The 22,389-nt window shown below is 44.4% G+C and overlaps 1 protein-coding gene across 2 annotated transcripts in view; it reads left to right on the forward strand.

Annotated features, from left to right (window-relative positions):
* Positions 1 to 22,389, forward strand: part of LOC139386957 (kin of IRRE-like protein 1) — a 76,690-nt gene that overhangs the window by 16,615 nt on the left and 37,686 nt on the right. The gene's annotated exons all lie outside the window — the stretch shown is intronic.

Raw genomic sequence — 22,389 nt, forward strand, 5'->3', positions numbered from 1 at the left:
AACAGTGGAATGAGGGACTGAACCAAAACAGTGGCATGAGGGACTGAACCAAAACAGTGGCATGAGGGACTGAACCAAAACAGTGGCATGAGTGACTGAACCAGAACAGTGGAATGAGGGACTGAACCAAAACAGTGGCATGAGGGACTGAACCAAAACAGTGGCATGAGGGACTGAACCAAAACAGTGGCATGAGGGACTGAACCAAAACAGTGGCATGAGGGACTGAACCAAAACAGTGGCATGAGGGACTGAACCAAAACAGTGGAATGAGGGACTGAACCAAAACAGTGGCATGAGGGACTGAACCAAAACAGTGGCATGAGGGACTGAACCAAAACAGTGGCATGAGGGACTGAACCAAAACAGTGGCATGAGGGACTGAACCAAAACAGTGGCATGAGGGACTGAACCAAAACAGTGGCATGAGGGACTGAACCAAAACAGTGGAATGAGGGACTGAACCAGAACAGTGCACGTAGGAGCAAAGCAAAACTTTTCAGTGGTCAAAACCATTCATCTTGAGGCGATGGCAAAAGGCAATGCTCATGATGTGTTTTCAGCTGCTATTGTCCTCCTATTGCCGTGTGCTGCGCTGTCTATGACAATGATGTCACTGAGTCCAGGCTGTCGGCTCTCGTCTAGATCTGCAGCCATTTCATTTGTCGGCTCCTTGATGATTGTCTGTCTGCGTCCCCAAATGAAACCCTATTCCCCAGTGCACTATAGGGCTCTGATCAAACGTAGTGTACTATATAGGGAATAGGGTGCAATTTGGGATGCAGATTCTGTCTGCCACCATGCCTCCCTGAGCTCAGCACATTTAGACAGGTCAAGACGCTTTACTCATTTCATCTCTCTGACTATGTCCCAAATGGCAACCTATTCCACAGGGCTCTGGTCAAAAGTAGTGCACTATTATAGGTAATAGGGTGCCATTTGGGACGTGTCTGTCTGCTGCTGGGTGCTGTCGGCCCAAAACACGTCCACACTACCTTCACAGTGCTTCATCATTCAGGTTTTAATGACATGAAATGTGCATACAATCTTAATAAAAACAAGGTGCTATCAGGAACCTAAAAGGGTTCTTCGGCTGTCCCCATAGGAGAACCATTTTAAGAACCCTTTTTGGTTCCAGGTAGAACCTTTATCAAAACAAATCAAATCAAAATTGTATTTGTCACGTGCACCGAAAACAGCAGGTTTAGACCTTACAGTGAAATGCTGAATACAACAGGTGTAGTAGACCTTACAGTGGAATGCTGAATACACCAGGTGTAGTAGACCTTACAGTGAAATGGTTACTGACAGGCCCTTATCCAACAAGGCAGTTAAAAAAAAAGAAAGTGCTAAGTAAAAAATATATATGTAAATAAAAACTAAAAATAAATACAAAGAATTAAAGAGCAGTAAAATAACAGTAGTGAGGCTATATACAGGGGGTACCAGTACAGAGACAATGTGTGGGGGCACCGGTTAGTTGAGGTAATATGTACATGTAGGTAGAGTTAAAGTGATAGATAATTAACAGAGAGTAGCAGCAGTAAAATAACAGTAGTGAGGCTATATACAGGGGGTACCAGTACAGAGACAATGTGTGGGGGCACCGGTTAGTTGAGGTAATATGTACATGTAGGTAGAGTTAAAGTGATAGATCATTAACAGAGAGTAGCAGCAGTAAAATAACAGTAGTGAGGCTATATACAGGGGTACCAGTACAGAGACAATGTGTGGGGGCACCGGTTAGTTGAGGTAATATGTACATGTAGGTAGAGTTAAAGTGATAGATCATTAACAGAGAGTAGCAGCAGTAAAATAACAGTAGTGAGGCTATATACAGGGGGTACCAGTACAGAGACAATGTGTGGGGGCACCGGTTAGTTGAGGTAATATGTACATGTAGGTAGAGTTAAAGTGATAGATAATTAACAGAGAGTAGCAGCAGTAAAATAACAGTAGTGAGGCTATATACAGGGGGTACCAGTACAGAGACAATGTGTGGGGGAACCGGTTAGTTGAGGTAATATGTACATGTAGGTAGAGTTAAAGTGATAGATCATTAACAGAGAGTAGCAGCAGCGTAAAAGACGGGGGAAGGCAATGCAAATAGTCTGGGTAGCCATTTGATTAGCTGTTCAGGAGTCTTATGGCTTGGGGGAAGAAGCTGTTAAGGAGCCTTTTGTACCTAGACTTGGCACTCCGGTACCGCTTGCCATGCGGTAGCAGAGAGAACAGTCTATGACTAGGGTGGTTGGAGTCTTCGACAATTTTTAGGGCCTTCCTCTGACACCGCCAAGTATAGAGGTCCTGGATAGCAGGAAGCTTGTCCCCAGTGATGTACTGGGCCATACGCACTACCCTCTGTAGTGCCTTGCAGTTGGAGGCCGAGCAGTTGCCATACCAGCCAGTGATGCAACCATGCTCTCGATGGTGCAGCTGTAGAACCTTTTGAGGATCTGAGGACCCATACCAAATATTTTCAGTCTCCTGATGGGGAATAGGCTTTGTTGTGCCCTCTTCACTAATGTCTTGGTGTGTTTACACAAAGGCAATTCTAGGTCTTGCGGAATATTTTGGTTTAACTATCCCCAATTCAATGGAATTGCAACCCTCTGCATGCACAGTGCATTCTTCCATCATATGTACAGCTGATTCTCAAGATCTTGCACACTAATGAGATGCTATTGAGCCCACACTACTACACTGTCTGAGCCAAGGAGTACATGCTTTCTGGTAAGTTTTGATTACAATACTGGGTTGGGTGAATATATTTTATATAACATACATGATTTTTTGTTAACTAGTAAATAGTAGCCTACAGCAAAGTGTGTTTAAATCATTTCTAACTTGTTAACCATTTCTGCTAGTTAGTTTTTGCTACCATGTGGGTTTTAGCTTGCTTGAGCCTGCTAACTAAGGAGTGTTAAAAACATGTGTTTTTAAAACATGTATCTTACAAAGGAGTTGTTAATCTAACTGCTTAACTATTTATCTGTACATGAAATTGTATTTTTTTTTTTAACTCATTCTTTTCTAATCTTTACAGAAATATCAGGGCACTATGTGATGTGTGGAGACATTTCACTGTAGCTAATGTAGAAGGAAAAGCTGTGTACATTTGCTAATACTGTGCCAAATCCTATGTGAAGAATGCAACAAAGAATCATCTGGCCAAGTTCCCTCAGCACTCACAATAAGCAACCTCTGACAAAAGTCCCTCTACTTCTATTTGAGGTGAAATTATGAATCAGACACCTTATCAATAGCAACAGCTCATGGTCCTCCTGGAATCAGAAGTTTTTTTTTACTCAATGGAGAAACGTAGTCAGGGAAATGCTGATGAATGTCTTGCTCGAGCTGTGTATGCAACTGGTTCACCTCTGATGCTCACAGGCAAAGTGTATTGGAAGAGATTTCTGAATGTGTCACACCCTGACCATAGAGAGCCTTTTTATTCTCTATTCTCTTTTGTATTTATTTTTAGTTTTTATTTACATATATATTTTTTACTTAGTGCATTTATTTCTATGTTGGCCTGGTATGGTTCCCAATCAGAGGCAGCTGTTTATCGTTGCCTCTGATTGGGGATCATATTTAGGCAGCCATTTCCCCACTGTGTTTTGTGGGATCTTGTTTCTGTGTAGTTGCCTGTGAGCACTGCTTGAGCTTCACGTTTTGTTTGCTGTTCATTGTTTTTGTGAGTTTCCTTTATCAAACATGTGGAACCCAAATCATGCCGCACGTTGGTCTGAGTATATTTCCAGTTCGTACGATGAGCGTAACAGAACGTTCTTTGCCCAGCATACACCCCTCCAACCCGACATGCTTCTCTACTCATTTGCTGGATGCAGAGTTCAACAGAGTTCAAGTGAAGGTCAAGTAAATAATAGAGAAAGCAGACTGTTTTGCAAGCATCTCTGATGGGTGGTTGAATGTTCGTGGGCAAGGAATAATTAACTACATCATCTCCACCCCTCAACCAGTATTCTACAAGAGCACAGACACAAGGGACAACAGACACACCGGTCTCTACATTGCAGATGAGCTGAAGGAAGGTATCAATGACCTTGGACCACAGAATGTATTTGCACTGGTGACAGACAATGCTGTGAACATGAAGGTTGCTTTGTCTAAAGTGGAGGAGTCCTACCCTCACATCACACCCATTGGTTGTGCTGCTCATACATTGAATCTGCTCCTCAAGGACATGATGGCGCTGAAAACAATGGATACAATCTACAAGAGAGCCAAGTACAGTGTAAATGGTTAGGTATATGAAGGGTCATCAAGTTATAGTAGCAATCTACCTCACCAAGCAAAGTGAGAAGAATAAGAACACCACATTGAAGCTGCCCAGTAACACCTGTTGGGGTGGTGTTGTCATCATGTTTGACAGTCTCGTGGAGGGGAAGGCGTCTCTCCAAGACATGGCCATATCACAGTCTGCCGATATGGATAGCCCCATCAAGAGGATCCTCCTGGATGATGTATTTTGGGAGAGAGTGGTAAGCAGCCTGAAACTCCTGAAACCTATAACAGTAGCCATTGCACGGATTGAGGGAGACAGTGCCGTCCTGTCTGATGTTTAGACTTGCAGAGAAGAAATCCGTTCTGCCCTGCCCACTTCACTGTTGCTCCAAGCAGAAGAAACTGCAGTTCTAAAATACATCAAAAAGCGTGAAGACTTCTGCCTGAAGCCCATACAGGCCGCAGCGTACATCTTGGACCCCAAGTACAGTATGCTGGCAAGAGCATCTTGTCTGGTGCAGAGATCAACAAGGCCTATGGTGTCATCACTCCCGTGTCTTGCCACCTTGGCCTGGATGAGGGCAAGGTTCTTGGCAGTCTGGCGAAGTACATTTTGGGATGGAGATGCAATATGGCAGTCGTGCCAACATATCCCATCAGCCACCTGGTGCAAGGGACTTTGTGAATCTGAGGCTCTTTCCCCTGTTGCCTCCATCATCCTCCAAATCCCACCAACATCAGCCGCCTCAGAGCGCAACTAGTCCTTGTTTGGGAACACACACCAAAGCACGGAACAGGCTGACCAATACAAGGGTGGAAAAATTGGTGGCCATCCAGTCAAATTTGAGGCTTTTTGAGCCTGACAACGAGCCATCCTCAACAAAAAGTTGAAAGTGACAGTGAACATGAGGCCTTAGAGTCTGATGTACAAGAGGTGGACATTGAGGAGGTCCAGGGGGAAGACATGGAAGCCTGAGAGGAGACAAACAAAGCTTTTGTTTCTAGACTATCATTTTACAGATGTATGTTGAAAACGTTTTTGGGAGATGCGATGGATCATTGGGGATCATTCAATATTCCCTTTCTTTTGTTGTTCAGTAAAATCATCCCATGTGAAGAGTCAACTCATTTAATTAAAGATCAATTTGTAACTAAATTGTTTTTAAATTTATTTTGGAAGGATTTAAATCATTTGCAATTATCTCTACTTCTGATAAGGTAAAAGGTTTATGTTTCTGACTCCATATGATATGATAAATATATCCAATGCAAAAAAAATCTACATTTAAATGGTATTAATATTATTATTAATATTATTTTATTATTTCCGTTAATTCACATATATTCCCTTTAATTCCCATATATTCCCATTAATTCTCACAAGATAAATAAATAAATACAGTATGGTGATGAGGTAGTTGGATGGGCTATTTACAGATGGGCTATGTACAGGTGCAGTGATCTGTAAGCTGCTCTGACAGCTGGAGCTTAAAGCTATTGAGGGAGATATGTCTCCACCTTCAGTGATTTTTGCAGTTTGTTCCAGTCATTGGCAGCAGAGAACTGGAAGGCGGCCAAAGGAGAAATTGGCTTTGGGGGTGACCAGTGAGATATACCTGTTGGAGTGCGTGCTATGGGTGGGTGCTGCTATGGTGACCAGTGAGCTGAGATAAGGCAGTCTTTACCTAGCAAAGACTTGTAGATGACCTGGAGCCAGTGGGTTTGGCAACAAGTATGAAGTGAGGGCCAGCCAATGAGAGCGTACACTGCGACAGTGGTGGGTAGCATATGGGGCTTTGGTGACACAACGGATGGCTATGTGACAGACTGCATCCAATTTGGAGGCTATTTTGTAAATTACATCGCCGAAGTCGAGGATCGATAGGATGGTCAGTTTTGCGAGAGTATGTTTGGCAGCATGAGTGAAGGATGCTTTCTTGCGATATAGGAAGCCGATCCTAGATTTAATTTTGGATTGGAGATGCTTAATGTGAGTCTGGAAGGAGAGTTTACAGTCTAAACAGATGCCTAGGTATTTCTAGTTGTCCACATATTCTAAGCCAGAACCGTCCAGAGTAGTGATGCTGGACAGGCGGGCAGGTGCGGGCAGTGATCGGTTGAAGAGCATGCATTTAGTTGTACTTGCATTTAAGAGCAGTTGGAGGCCACGGAAGGAGAGTTGTATGGCATTGAAGCTCGTCTGGAGGTTAGTTAACACATTGTCCAAAGAAGTGCCAGAGGTATACAGAATGGTGTCGTCTGCTTAGAGATGGATCAGAGAATCGGCAGCAGCAAGAGCGACATCATTGATGTATACAGAGAAGAGAGTCTGCCCGAGAATTGAGCTCTGTGGCACCCCTATAGAGACTGCCAGAGGTCCAGACAACAGGCCCTCCGATTTGACACACTGAACTCTATCAGAGAAGTAGTGGTGTTGAACGCTGAACTGTAGTCAATGAATAGCATTCTCACGTAGGTGTTCCTTTTGTCCAGGTGGGAAAGGGTAGTGTGGAGTGCAATAGAGATTGCATCATCTGTGGATCTGTTGGGGCGGTTTGTAAATTGGAGTCAATCTAGGGTTTCTGGGATGATGCTGTTGATGTAGGCCATGACCAGCCTTCCAAAGCACTTCATGGCTATAGAGGTGAGTGCTAAGGGTCAGGAGTAATTTAGGCAGGTTACCTTAGTGTTCTTGGGCACAGGGACTATGGTGGTCTGCTTGAAACATGTTGATATTACAGACTCAGACTTAAAATGTAAGTGAAAACACTTGCCAGTTGGTCAGCGCATGCTTGCAGTACACGCCCTGGTAATCCGTCTGGCCCTGCGGACTTGTGCATGTTGACCTGTTTAAAGGTCTTACTCACATCAGCTACGGAGAGCGAGATCACACAGTCGTCTGGAAGAACTGATGCTGTCATGCATGCTTCAGTGTTGCTTGCTCTCGAAGTGAGCATGGAAGTAATTTAGCTCGTCTGGTAGGATCGTATCACTGGGCAGCTCGTGGCTGTGCATGAAAGCGTTAGCTCTAGCCTTTAGCCAGTTTTTGCTCCTAAGCAGGAATCAGGAGGATATAATTATTGTCAGATTTGCCAAATGGAGGGCGAGGGAGAGCTTTGTACATGTCTCTGTGTGTGGAGTAAAGGTAGTCTAGAGTTTTTTCCCCTCTGGTAGAAATGCTGGTAGAAATTAGGCAAAACGGATATAACGGCGATCAACAGTGTTGTTGTCATGGAAAAAGTTGACCGAGTTTTGAAATCGGCTCCCTAATCTGTGTAGGAATATTATTAGTATCTCAGAAAGCCATTTGTATTGCTAGTTAAGCCTAATGTTAGTTAGCTAGCTATCATTGAACCTTGTTGGTTAGCTTTAGCTACTTGCAGTTGCATACTACAGCATTTAATGCATGATGGCTAGCTATGACAATATGTTTGTATTACTAGTACTGTATGGGTTGGGATTATGGTTCATTGTTTAGCTAGCTAGCTACATGTCTAAACAAAAGACTGCGCTTCGCCAGATGATTACATGACCCATCAAGTTAGCCAGGTGTGTTTGGGAGTGATTACGGCCATCGATTGTATTTCATGAACATGTGAACATGTCTAGATAATAGAGACCCATCCACTCAGCTAGATGTGACTGGGAGGTGGTTATAACATTTCTTTCACATGACCCATCAATTTAAACAAGTGTGTCGGGTAAGCATCATCTGGGGCGGCAGGGTAGCCTAGTGGTTAGAGCGTTGGACTAGTAACCGTTGCAAGTTCAAACCCCTGAGCTGACAAGGTACAAACTCTGTCGTTCTGCCCCTGAACAGGCAGTTAACCCACTGTTCCTAGGCCGTCATTGAAAATAAGAATTTGTTCTTAACTGACTTGCCTAGTTAAATAAAGGTAAAATAAATCTACAAATTCGAACATCTTTATACAATATTTATATCTAGCCCCTTTCTATTTTTGATATGGCTACTATGCAAATATGAGCTGTACCATTTACACCTTCTGTATCCTGTGCATGTGACAAATACATTTTGATTTTATTTGACATTGTGTGTGTTTACCAGAGACGGTAATGTGAGGAACAACATGATTTGCACCAGATTAGGATATAAGCCAAGGACTAGATAAAGTGTGTTCTTACCTGGACTTTTTCTTTGTCGTAGGCTACTATATTTACCACTTTTAGTCTTGAAATCTTTGGTCGTTTACTACACTGCCTCATTCACTCTGTTTAGCACATGGCCTCACATGTGAATCCTCAAAGAGATGGGTGGGGCTAAGGTTTAGGAGGGTGTGAACGATGCTGAATGGGTGGGGCTAAGGTTTAGTAGGGTGTGAATGATGCTGAATGGGTGGGGCTAAGGTTTAGGAGGGTGTGAACGATGCTGAATGGGTGGGGCTAAGGTTTAGTAGGGTGTGAATGATGCTGAATGGGTGGGGCTAAGGTTTAGGAGGGTGTGAACGATGCTGAATGGGTGGGGCTAAGGTTTAGGAGGGTGTGAACGAAGCTGAATTGGGTGGGGCTAAGGTTTAGGAGGGTGTGAACGATGCTGAATGGGTGGGGCTAAGGTTTAGGAGGGTGTGAACGATGCTGAATGGGTGGGGCTAAGGTTTAGGAGGGTGTGAACGATGCTGAATGGGTGGGGCTAAGGTTTAGGAGGGTGTGAACGATGCTGAATGGGTGGGGCTAAGGTTTAGGAGGGTGTGAACGATGCTGAATGGGTGGGGCTAAGGTTTAGGAGGGTGTGAACGATGCTGAATGGGTGGGGCTAAGGTTTAGGAGGGTGTGAACGATGCTGAATGGGTGTAGACAAAGAAGAGCTTTCCAGTAGGTGTACCAATTCATTCAAGGGCCATTTTACTCAAAAGTGGGGTTACAAGTTGATCAACTTTCAAAGTAGAATGACTTTCCCATTCATTGTTCCTCAACTGCAGTGTATGATATACAATTTTCTAGCTCTGAGTCTGTACTTTTATCCAATGTTAAAAACACCATTTCAAATGATGCAACATAAGACTGAAAAGAGGTGTTGGGTCACAAATGTGAAACCAGTCATATTGCAGCAAACTGAAGCATATCAACATACAAACTCTCCCACAGTGAAGTTTATGAAATCCTATGCCATTATGCAAAAATTAAATTGTATGGACATTTAAAGCTGCAATGGGTCACTTTTTTTAGGTGACCGGACCAAATTCACACAGAAATGTGTGTTATAGATCTGTCATTCTCATTGAAAGCAAGTCTAAGAAGCGGTAGATCTGTTCAAAACAAATTTTTGTTTTTGCATCTTTTGCTTTCAGTTTTGTACACCAGCTTCAATCAAACAGCTGAGAATACAAGATGTTTGCTTATGGAAAATATATTTCACAGCGTTTTAGATGTGGCACAATGATTCTCTACGCTATACTTGATTGTTTTGTCACGTAAACTTGAAATTAGGGGAACTATTAGAATTTTTGCAACCAGGAAATGTTGGAACAATTTCTGCATAGTGTATCTTTAGATATTATCTACAACCGTCACTAGGCCTTATAACCTATAATATAACATATTCACCTGCCACTTGACTGTTAGTTCTCTTCAGTTGGTGTAGTCTACATTATCATTCCATTTAATTCCATTGTTTTGTTTACCTTCCTTTTCTTCCTCTGTAAACGCTGTCACGGCCATGTGGTTGTTACTGAGGATCATTAGTAACAGTTTATAATATATATATATATATATATATATATATAAAAATAAATACATGTAGGCTAATTAAATCATTATGGAGCAGAGCGCAGACCAAGTCGTAATAGTTTGAACCTGACGCATTGCGCAATTACCTGGCTGTGTCATCATAAATGTACTGGAAACTTCCATGAGAAAGTCTGTTGGCCAGCAAGTCAGAGGATGTTCAGCAGTTAAATCAAATGTATTCAGAGCTCACAAGGTAGCCACAGCTGCGGAGCGTTTTCGCCACTGAATAAGGTATTGTGGGTTTGAAAACCAGATACTGAGAAGTGCTTAGGAAAGGCATGTGCCGAAAAGGCGTAAATTCCAAATTCGGAATTGGCAACTAACAGAACAGTGTTTTATAGAAATAGAATGATGGATGTATGTCATAGAAATGTATGTTATATTTATGTAGTTGCCTTTCATCCAAATTCCTTCTCCAGAGTCTATGAAGCTTAGCTAGCTGGCGTATGGCAGATGTAGTATTTCTGCTCTGGAATGATAAGGACCCTACATGTGAAATCTGGTGAAAAGGCTTATAGCTGGAGCTTCCTTGAATCCTTCCAAGTCCCCATCTTCCCAATTGTATGATTTGCCAAATGTAATGAATTTGTTGTTGCTATATATTTCATGCCTTTGCCACGGCAACAACACCATCCTCTGTAGAGAGATTTGAGTGACATCACAGAGAGAATCTCACAATGAGTATATCAAAAAGAGAGTAGCAGTTATGAGGAGAATTCTGAAACCCCAAACACACACACACCCACACACAGGGCTCCCTCCCTCAGTCAAATTGACACAGAGATAACAGTGGCTTTACAAGCAGAGTGAGTGTTGGTTAGATGAGAAGGTTCAGTGGAGGCTTGAGAGACAACGAGGAGAGGTGGATGGATGGAGGGAGGGAGGGAGGGAGGGAGGGTGTGAAGGAGAGAAGGAAAGGGGGGTGATAATGGCTCCCCATTTTCTTAATGTGCCTTTTGTGTTTGTCTGTTTGTCTGTTTCTCTTTCTCTCTCAGGATCCCTCCATTTCTGTTACCATGGGGACAGCATGCATGTTTCCTCTTTTAACTCTTACCTCTTCAAAATTCAATTCAATTCAAGGGGCTTTATTGGCATGGGAAACATATGTTAACATTGCCAAAGCAAGTGAAGTAGATAATAAACAAAAGTGAAATAAACAATTAAAATGTACAGTAAACATTACACTCACAGAAGTTCCTAAATAATAAAGACATTTCAAATGTCATATTATGTCTATATACAGTGTTGTAACGATGTGCAAATAGTTATAGTACCAAAGGGAAAATAAATCAACATATATACAGGTTGTATTTACAATGGTGTTTGTTCTTCACTTCTTTTCTTGTGGCAACAGGTCACAAATCTTGCTGCTGTGATGGCACACTGTGGTATTTCACCCAGTAGATATGGGAGTTTAGCAAAATTGGGTTTGTTTTCTAATTCTTTGTGGATCTGTGTAATCTGAGGGAAATATGTGTCTCTAATATGGTCGTACATTTGGCAGGAGGTTAGGAAGTGCAGCTCAGTTTCCACCTCATTTTGTGGGCAGTGAGCACATAGCCTGTCTTCTCTTGAGAGTCAGGTCTGCCTATAGCGGCCTTTCTCAATAGCAAGGCAATGCTCACTGAGTCTGTACATAGTCAAAGCTTTCCTTAAGTTTGGGTCAGTCACAGTGGTCAGGTATTCTGCCGCTGAGTACTCTCTGTTTAGGGCCAAATAGCATTCTTGTTTGCTCAGTTTTTTTTGTTAATTCTTTCCAATGTGTCAAGTATGTGCAGAAATCTTTTTGTTTTCTCATGATTTGGTTGAGTCTAATTGTGTTGCTGTCCTGGGGCTCTGTGGGGTCTGTTTGTGTTTGTGAACAGAGCCCCAGGACCAGCTTGCTTAGGGGACTCTTCTCCAGGATCATCTCTCTGTAGGTGATGGCTTTGTTATAGAAGGTTTGGGAATTGCTCCCTTTTAGGTGGTTGTAGAATTTAATGGCTCTTTTCTAGATTTTGATAATTAGCGGGTATTGGCCTAATTATGCTCTGTATGCATTATTTGGTGTTTTACGTTGTACACAGAGGATATTTTTTGCAGAATTCTGCATGCAGAGTCTCAATTTGGTGTTTGTCCCATTTTGTGAATTCTTGGTTGGTGAGCGGACCCCAGACCTCACAACCCTAAAGGACAATGGGTTCGATAACTGATTCTTCTCTCTCACTCGTTTCAGTGTTACCATGACAATCACATCATCCCACCCGGTCTCATTGGGTTCCATCCCAACACATGTCCCTCTATTTGTCTGTCTATCTTCCTCTCTGTCTGTGTCCTTCTGGCTTCCTGTTTGTCTGTCTACCTCTTTTTTGACTACTCTGTCTGTCTGTCTGTCTGTCTGTCTGTCTGTCTGTCTACCTACCTCGTTCTCTGTCTACCTCGCTCTCTGTCTGTCTGTCTGTCTGTCTGTCTGTCTGTCTGTCTGTCTGTCTGTTTCGCTGTCTGTCTGCCATTCTGGCTTCCAAACAGACAAACAGATGGACAGATATATAGACAGTCTGTCTGTCTGTCCGCTTGTCCGTCTTTCTGTCTGTCTGTCTGTCTGTCTGTCTGTCTGTCTGTCTGGCTAGCAGCCTCTTCACCTGTTCTATCGCTCCCTCTGTCTGCTTGTCCCTCTCCTTGCATCTCCCTTTCTGCTTTTTTAGAATAATTTGTTTGTACTCATCCATCAAACAGTAGCAACTGAATGTCATTGGAGGGCTGGAACAAGCACACAAAAAGGGAGGGATTTAGGTAATTTTCACAGACGGCAGCTGTTGCTATGGTGATAGAACTTTTGGATTTGCTGGAGAGAGGGAGAGTGAGGGATGAATAGAGGGATAGACAGAAAGACAGCTAAATGTATATGGAGAGAGAGAGGGAGAGAGAGAGAGAGACAGAGAGAGAGAGAGAGAGAGAGAGGGGGAGAGAGAGAGAGAGAGACAGAGAGAGAGAGAGAGGGGGAGAGAGAGAGAGAGAGAGAGAGAGACATTTTCCTCCATCTCTTCTTATACTACATCGTAGCCAAAGCAAATGTCTTCCAACGCTGTTAATGCAGGCAGCAGGCACTCTGTTAATGCAGGCAGCAGGCACTCTGTTAATGCAGGCAGCAGGCACTCTGTTAATGCAGGCAGCAGGCACTCTGTTAATGCAGGCAGCAGGCACTCTGTTAATGCAGGCAGCAGGCACTCTGTTAATGCAGGCAGCAGGCACTCTGTTAATGCAGGCAGCAGGCAGGGATATTAAATGGGGAATACGGGGGAAATCTGCAGTTACTACATCCATTTTTGGACTTATAAATTAAAGATACATACCCATTTATTCTTGAAGAATATAATTTACAAACGCCTCATGAGCTTAGCTGAGCTGTTGTACCTCATCAGAACCCAAAATATAAACTTGTTTCACATCATTGTTTGTAAACCATGTGCATTCTGAACCAACACTGTAAAGCCCCAAAACAGGGTTAAAACTATATAATGGATGGCCAATCGTTGCATCCATTGCTCCGTCTATGAATTTGAGAGACATTTGTCAAGCCCCATCCCTCAGTGGTTTATCAAAATAACAGCGGGATGACTGCTTTGATTGGCCTTCTAAGGTCAAAGAGAGATGGAAGGCTTTATGTAAATCTGTGGAATGACTTGCAACGATGCTGGGAGTACGGGGAAGGGAGGTGACGATAGAGGCCAAAAGAGGGGAAGATAGAGGAAGCATGAAGGAAGGTAAAAGACATCAATAAATACAAATGATATAGTCAGGGAGAGCAAGACAAAGAGAGAGAGAGAGAGAAAGGCGAGGGGAGAGAGAGATTATGGCAAAGGGTCAGTATAGGGAGGTGAATGGGGGTAGAGAGAGACACAGGGTGAAAGATTGAGAGAGACAGAGGGAGAAGGGGAGACAGAGGGAAAGAGAGAGGCAAGGAGAGAGGAAGGGAGAGAAAGATAGAGGGGAGAGAGAAGAGGGTGAAGGGTCAGTACAGGGAGGTGTAGCGGGTGGAGAGAGGGGGGAGGGGAGGAGGAAATGCCATGCATTCCATTAGTGGTCAAAGAAAGCCACAGAGGGAGGGAGGGGAGCGGAAATGAAGTTGGCATGAAGGGAGAGAGAAACAGAGGAGAGGAACGACAAAATGAAAGAGAAATTAAGGAAAAATGGAGAGGTGGTACATCTAGAAAGAAGGGAGGGTGAGATGGGGTGAAAGCAGTATACACTTAATTTAAATATGGAGAAAATTATACTTAGAAGTTACAGCTGTACATGGTTGAACACTTTAACCTGAGTTACTGTGACGAGGACGGAACGTAAAAGGCTTAAAAGTACACTGAAACAAACTTTATACAAATACATAATTTATTGTGCAAATAGGCACACGCTAAACCAGCAACGTTACACATGAAACTTTTCCAACATGGACTCTACCTAGAACATTCTAGAACACACCTGTTTCATATGCTGGCTTGAGCAATTAACTAATTAGGTACACCTGGAGTGTGACCTGCCAGGCAGAACAGAGCCAATACCAATCCAGAAACAATTGAAACACTTAAACCAAACAATTAGCTGTCGGGGAAGCAATACTGATTGAAAGCTCTTGAATATGGAGGGCTTGGAATGTTGAATGAAGGAATAAAACACAACATACACATTTAAAAGAGTTCACAATGGTTGTGATTCAACAGGGAGTTTTTCTAGTTGTGGAAACAGCACAAAATGATGGTTGTGTTGACATGTTGTAGGAGACAAACTCACCGTTGTATCACAACAATATCAGTTGTATCTAGAGTTGGAAAATTCCGGGAACTTTAAATAAATGTCCAGATTTTCCCGAAATCCCGGTTGGAGGCCTCCTGGGATCAGGAGGGAATAAACAGGAAATCCATTATCCTCCAACCAGGATTTCTGGAAAACCTGGGAATTTACTGAAAATTCCTGGAATTTTGCAACTCTAGTTGTATCACAACCAAGTTGTGTAGTTTTACACTGAGTGTTTACGGGGCCAATGTGATGTGGCAAGTATTCGAGAATAAGAAGGAGACAGGAGTGAAGAGATGAGACTTTCTCAATGAGTCAGAAGTTACTGTTATTCAGTTAGTTAAACTATGGGCTCCGTATTTGCGAAAATTCAGCGTTACAGTGTGATTGAAATTTAAAGACAATGTTCCCGCGTTAGCGGAGACTGCATTCACTGCCAACGCTGCATATGTCGGCTCAACAGGAAATGAGCTTTAAAACGGGTTTCAGATTGAATAAAGGTTTTTAGAGAAATTAGCTTTAAAACAGGCTTCAGATTGAATAGAGGAAAGTAGCTTTAAAACAGGCTTCAGATTGAATAGAGGAAAGTAGCTTTATCATTGGTCCCAGTGGATTCAAAGGGGTTTTCAACACTATCTTAGGTTTCGAATGGGGAAAAACCTGTGTTTTCAACTCTAAATGTGTTTCTGACTGAAGTCGGGATGCTTACTGTATCCAGGTTCGGGGGAAGTGTTTGTGATTTATATCAATGTGTTTGTGCTTTGGTGATTATGGATTCAACACTGTAACATGTTTCTGTTGAGCACCCTAAATGGCACCCTATTCCCTATGTAGTGCACTACTTTTGACCAGGGTCCTGTCCCAAATGGCACCCTATTCCCTATGTAGTGCTTTTTAAAGCGTTAAAAAAATATATTTCACCATAAAGGAAATATGGTGGAATTTGGGATGCACACACTGTCTCCCTAGTCCTGTGGGAGTTTGTGTCTTGTCAACACCCCTGGCTGTGTGTGGATGAAAGTGTGGTTGATTGCTGATAGTCCTGTGACCACTGTCAGCTGTCCTCCTCCTCCATACTACATCTAATGAACAGCATACCCACACACGCACACACACGCGCACACACTCGCGCATGCACACACGCACACACATGCACACACACTCGCGCATGCACACACGCACACACACACACACTCTGATCTTGAGGCGAATTCCCTCTAAAAGAAAGAGCTCCTGTGTAACTCCATTGGGATCTAAATCTCTTTCATTCTTCACTGTGCCTCACAGCAACGCTACAGTGAAGTACAGCCACAAACATATTTCCTCCTGATAATTTTAATGATTTTAAACCCAAATAAAAAATGCATTTACATTGAAAGTCGTAGATTTTTCGTCGGAGGGCAAAATGCAGAATTGAAACGTATTTTCTGTGTCACTGCTAATGTTGAGAGTCACATGGACCCTGAAGCCCCTCCCCCAAGCCATGGCATGACATTCTGGTGCTCTGAACCACCGGAGGGATGCTGCTTTCACACAGCTAAAACAGTATTTTACACAGACACAGTTTTAACCAGGCATATATGTAATAGACTTAAGGGAATCAGTGCAATTATATGATTTCAGAATACATTCAGTTTTTCCACAACAAGCATATTTCAGAATGTTTGTGTGGGCATGTTTGTGTGTGTGTGTGTGTGTGTGTGTGTGTGTGTGTTTGTGTACTCATTTGCATATGTGTGTGTCACAGTGGGAGTGTGGAGGAGCAGAGGTTGACTCCCGGCTACTAGCTAATTAAAGTTGTTCCAGAGAGAGACGGGGAAGGAGAGAGAGAGACGGAGAGGGGAATGAGAGAGAGAGGGGAATGAGAGAGAGAGAGACAGAGAGAATGAGAGAGAGAGAGAGAGAGAGAGAGAGAGGGGGGGGGGGGAGAGAGGGGGGAGAGACACGAGTCAGGAGAAAGGTGGAAGAAGGAGGGGGTAAGGAGGGAGGACACTAACATGAAAGATAAACATGCAGAGAGAAAGACCACGTTGGGAATTTGTAGATTGGAGACTGAAGTGAACCGGTCAACTGTGATGTGGGAATGCGAATGGATCAGAAGACAGGGGATAGAGACTTGAGAGTGAGAGACTTTTGAGATGTGCTTTTACACTACATGACCAAAGGTGTGTGGACACCTCCTTGTCCAACATCTCATTCCCAAATCATGTACATTAATATGGAGTTGGTCCCCCCCATTTGCTGATAGAACAGCCTCCACTCTTCTGGGAAGGCTTTCCACTAGATGTTGGAACATTGCTGCTATAACAGCCTCCACTCTTCTGGGAAGGCTTTCCACTAGATGTTGGAACATTGCTGCTATAACAGCCTCCACTGTTCTGTTAAGGCTTTCCACTAGATGTTGGAACATTGCTGATATAACAGCCTCCACTGTTCTGTTAAGGCTTTCCACTAGATGTTGGAACATTGCTGTGGGGACTTGTTTCCATTCAGCCACAAGAGTATTTGTCAGGCCAGTCAAGTTTTTCCACACCAATCACAACAAACCATTTCTGTATGGACCTCACTTTGTGCACTGGGGCATTGTCATGCTGAAACAGGAAAGGGCCTTCCCCAAACTGTTGCCACAAAGTTGGAAGCACAGAATCGTTTAGAATGTCATTGTATGCTGTAGCATTAATATTTCCCTTCACTGGAACTAAGGGGTCTAGCCCGAACCATGAAAAACAGACCATTATTCCTCATCCATTTGGCACTATGCATTGGGGCAGGTAGCGTTCTACTGGCATCCGCCAAACCCAGATTTGTCTGTCGGACTGCCAGATGGTGAAGCGTGATTCATCACTCCAGAGAACGCGTTTCCACTGCTCCAGAGTCCAATGGTGGCGAGCTTTATACCACTCCAGCCGACACTTGGAATTGCGCATGGTGATCTTAGGCTTGTGTGTGGCTGCTCGGCCATGGAAACCCATTTCATGAAGCTCCCGACGAACAGTTATTGTGCTGCCGTTGCTTCCAGAGGCAGTTTTGAACTATGTTGTGTTGCAACCGAGTACAGACAAGCTTCAGCACTCGGCGGTCCTGTTCTGAGCTTTTGTGGTCTAACAATTTGCGGCTGAGCCGTTGTTGCTCCTAGATGTTTCCACTTTACAATAACAACTCTTACAGTTGACCAGAGCAGCTCTAGCAGGGCAGAAATTTGACAAACTGTCTTGTTGGAAAGGTGTCATCCTTTTGACTGTGCCACGTTAAAAATCACTGAGCTCTTCAGTAAGGCCATTCTACTGCCAATGTTTGTCTATGGAGATTGCAGGGCTGTGTGCTCGATTTTATACACCTGTCAGCAACGGGTGTGGTTGGAATATCCAAATCCACTAATTTGAAGTCCACATACTTGTGTATATATAGTGCATTTGGCAAATATAGAAAACCGTATGTACGTACAATAGTTAATTATTTCATTTTAATCCAATAATACTAACATAGGTCTACCAATCTCAGCCATCCTGAAAAGAGAGAGAGAGAGAGCGAAATAGTGAAAGAGAAAGAGAGAAATAGTGAAAGAGCGAGAGAGAGAGATGGGGGAGGGAGAGAGTGAGTAAGAGCCAGCAGCAGTGAGGAGAGTTGAGTCTCCTGGGGAAAGAAGAGTGAAAAACCTGATCTGCTTGTTTCTCTCCTCTGTCCCACTTCCATCACCCCATGGAGGAGGAGAGGAGAGGGGGAACATGGAGAGGAGAGGGGGAACATGGAGAGGAGAGGGGGAACATGGAGAGGAGAGGGGGAACATGGAGGAGGAGAGGAGAGGGGGAACATGGAGAGGAGACAGGGAACATGGAGGAGGAGAGGAGAGGGGGAACATGGAGAGGAGAGGGGGAACATGGAGGAGGAGAGGGGGAACATGGAGGAGGAGAGGAGAGGGGGAACATGGAGGAGAGGAGAGGGGGAACATGGAGGAGGAGAGGAGAGTGGGAACATGGAGGAGGAGAGGAGAGGGGGAACATGGAGGAGGAGAGGGGGAACATGGAGGAGGAGAGGGGGAACATGGAGGAGGAGAGGAGAGGGGGAACATGGAGAGGAGAGGGGTAACATGGAGGAGGAGAGGAGAGGGGGAACATGGAGAGGAGAGGGGGAACATGGAGGAGGAGAGGAGAGGGGGAACATGGATAAGGAGAGGGGGGACATGGAGAGGAGAGGGGGAACATGGAGGAGGAGAGGAGAGGGGGAACATGGAGGAGGAGAGGAGAGGGGGAACATGGAGAGGAGAGGGGGAACATGGAGGAGGAGAGGAGAGTGGGAACATGGAGAGGAGAGGGGAACATGGAGGAGGAGAGGAGAGGGGGAACATGGAGAGGAGACGGGAACATGGAGGAGGAGAGGAGAGGGGGATCATGGAGAGGAGACGGGGAACATGGAGGAGGAGAGGAGAGGGGGAACATGGAGGAGAGGAGAGGGGGAACATGGAGGAGGAGAGGGGGAACATGGAGGAGGAGAGGAGAGGGGGAACATGGAGGAGGAGAGGAGAGTGGGAACATGGAGAGGAGAGGGGGGACATGAAGGAGGAGAGGAGAGGGGGAACATGGAGGAGGAGAGGAGAGGGGGAACATGGAGAGGAGAGGGGGAACATGGAGGAGGAGAGGAGAGGGGGAACATGGAGGAGGAGAGGAGAAGGGGAACATGGAGGAGGAGAGGAGAAGGGGTACGTGGAGAGGAGAGGGGGAACATGGAGGAGGAGAGGAGAGGGGGAACATGGAGGAGGAGAGGAGAGTGGGGACATGGAGCGGAGAGGGGAAACATGGAGGAGGAGAGGAGAGGGGGAACATGGAGGAGGAGAGGAGAGGGGGGACATGGAGAGGAGAGGGGGAACATGGAGGAGGAGAGGAGAGGGGGAACATGGAGGAGGATAGGAAGAACATGCTCTGCTGCCCATTCATTTCATGCCAAATTAGAGAGACAGAACTGAGCTAGTATCATCAATAGACCTCAACACGACAGACAGACTGATAGACAGACTGAATGATGGAGAGAAAGAAGAATAGAGGGAAGGGGGGTAAAACAGACAGAGCGTGGGTCAATGTCAATATTCCAGGTGTGACATCATAACATCATACACAGACAGACTGAATGTTCTTTACTACAACCCTTACTGAGCCTAAACCCCCACCATCTCACAACCCTTACTGAGCCTAACCCCCCACCATCTGACAACCCTCACTGAGCCTAAACCTTCACCATCTCACAACCCTTACTGAGCCTAAACCCCCAACATCTCACAACCCTTACTGAGCCTGAACCACCACCATCTCACAACCCTTACTGAGCCTGAACCACCACCATCTCACTACCCTTACTGAGCCTAAACCCCCACCATCTCACAACCCTTACTGAGCCTAAACCCCCACCTTCTCACAACCCTTACTGAGCCTGAACCCCCAACATCTCACAACCCTTACTGAGCCTAAACCCCCAACATCTCACAACCCTTACTGAGCCTGAACCCCCAACATCTCACAACCCTTACTGAGCCTAAACCCCCACCATCCTACAACCCTTACTGAGCCTAAACCCCCACCATTTCACAACCCTTACTGGGCCTGAACCCCCAACATCTCACAACCCTTACTGAGCCTAAACCCCCAACATCTCACAACCCTTACTGAGCCTAAACCCCCAACATCTCACAACCCTTACTGAGCCTAAATTCCCAACATCTCACAACCCTTACTGAGCCTAAATTCCCAACATCTCATAGTCTGGAGTCATTAAATGATCATCACTGAATTAGTGTTATTTAAAAAATGTCTGAATCTCAAATATCTGAATCTCAAATGTCTGAATCCCTAATGTCTGAATCCCTAATGTCTGAATCCTAAATGTCAGAATCCCTAATGTCTGAATACCTAATGTCTGAATCTCAAATGTCTGAATCCCTAATGTCTGAATCCTGAATGTCTGAATCCCTAATGTCTGAATCCCTAATGTCTGAATCCTAAATGTCAGAATCCCTAATGTCTGAATACCTAATGTCTGAATCTCAAATGTCTGAATCCCTAATGTCTGAATCCCTAATGTCTGAATCCCTAATGTCTGAATCTCAAATGTCTGAATCCCTAATGTCTGAATCCCTAATGTCTGAATCCCAAATGTCTGAATCTCAAATGTCTGAATCCCTAATGTCTGAATCCCTAATGTCTGAATCCCTAATGTCTGAATCTCAAATGTCTGAATCCCAAATGTCTGAATCCCTAATGTCTGAATCCCAAATGTCTGAATCCCTAATGTCTGAATCCCTAATGTCTGAATCCCAAATGTCAGAATCCCTAATGTCTGAATCCCTAATGTCGGAATACCTAATGTATGAATCTCAAATGTCTGAATCCCTAATGTCTGAATCCCAAATGTCTGTATCTCGAATGTCTGAATCCCTAATGGCATCTTATTCTTAAGGTATTACACTATATGGGGAATAGGGTACCATTTGCAATGCATCCAATTCCAACTTAATACAGTTGTTAATTCAATCTTTACCCAGTTGTTAATTCAATCTTTACCCAGTTGTTAATTCAATCTTTACCCAGTTGTTAATTCAATCTTTACCCAGTTGTTAATTCAATCTTTACCCAGTTGTTAATTCAATCTTTACCCAGTTGTTAATTCAATCTTTACCCAGTTGTTAATTCAATCTTTACCCAGTTGTTAATTCAATCTTTACCCAGTTGTCAAGTCAATCTTTACCCAGTTGTCAAGTCAATCTTTACCCAGTTGTTAATTCAATCTTTACCCAGTTGTCAAGTCAATCTTTACCCAGTTGTCAAGTCAATCTTTACCCAGTTATTTAGTCAATCTTAATCCAGTTGTCAAGTCAATCTTTACCCAGTTATTTAGTCAATCTTAATCCAGTTGTTAATTGGACGAGGGGGGGAAGGGGGGAGGATGAGGGAGGAATGGGGGAGGAGAGGGAAGGGAGGAGGACGAGGGGATAAGGGGGAGGACGGGGGAAGGAAGGCGAGGAGTGAAAGGGGGAAGGAGGAGGACGAGGAGATAAGGGGGGTGGTGTTTACCACTCTTAAGAAGCAATTAACGCGGCAGAGAAATGAAGAGGTGAATAAAACATAAAGAAAAACAGATGGAGGAAATCAGAGAGAGGTTGAGGAAAGAGACAGAGAGAGGGGGCGGGGGGAAATCAGAGAGAGGTTGAGGAAAGAGACAGAGAGAGGGGGCGGGGGGAATAAGAGAGAGGTTGAGGAAAGAGACAGAGAGAGGGGGCGGGGGGAAATCAGAGAGAGGTTGAGGAAAGAGACAGAGAGAGGGGGCGGGGGGGAATCAGAGAGAGGTTGAGGAAAGAGACAGAGAGAGGGGGCGGGGGGGAATCAGAGAGAGGTTGAGGAAAGAGACAGAGAGAGGGGGCGGGGGGGAATCAGAGAGAGGTTGAGGAAAGAGACAGAGAGAGGGGGCGGGGGGGAATCAGAGAGAGGTTGAGGAAAGAGACAGAGAGAGGGGGCGGGGGGGAATAAGAGAGAGGTTGAGGAAAGAGACAGAGAGAGGGGGCGGGGGGAAATCAGAGAGAGGTTGAGGAAAGAGACAGAGAGAGGGGGCGGGGGGGAATCAGAGAGAGGTTGAGGAAAGAGA

Source organism: Oncorhynchus clarkii, chromosome 28 (assembly GCF_045791955.1).
Source record: "Oncorhynchus clarkii lewisi isolate Uvic-CL-2024 chromosome 28, UVic_Ocla_1.0, whole genome shotgun sequence".
In the NCBI taxonomy this organism is placed as follows: domain Eukaryota; kingdom Metazoa; phylum Chordata; class Actinopteri; order Salmoniformes; family Salmonidae; genus Oncorhynchus; species Oncorhynchus clarkii.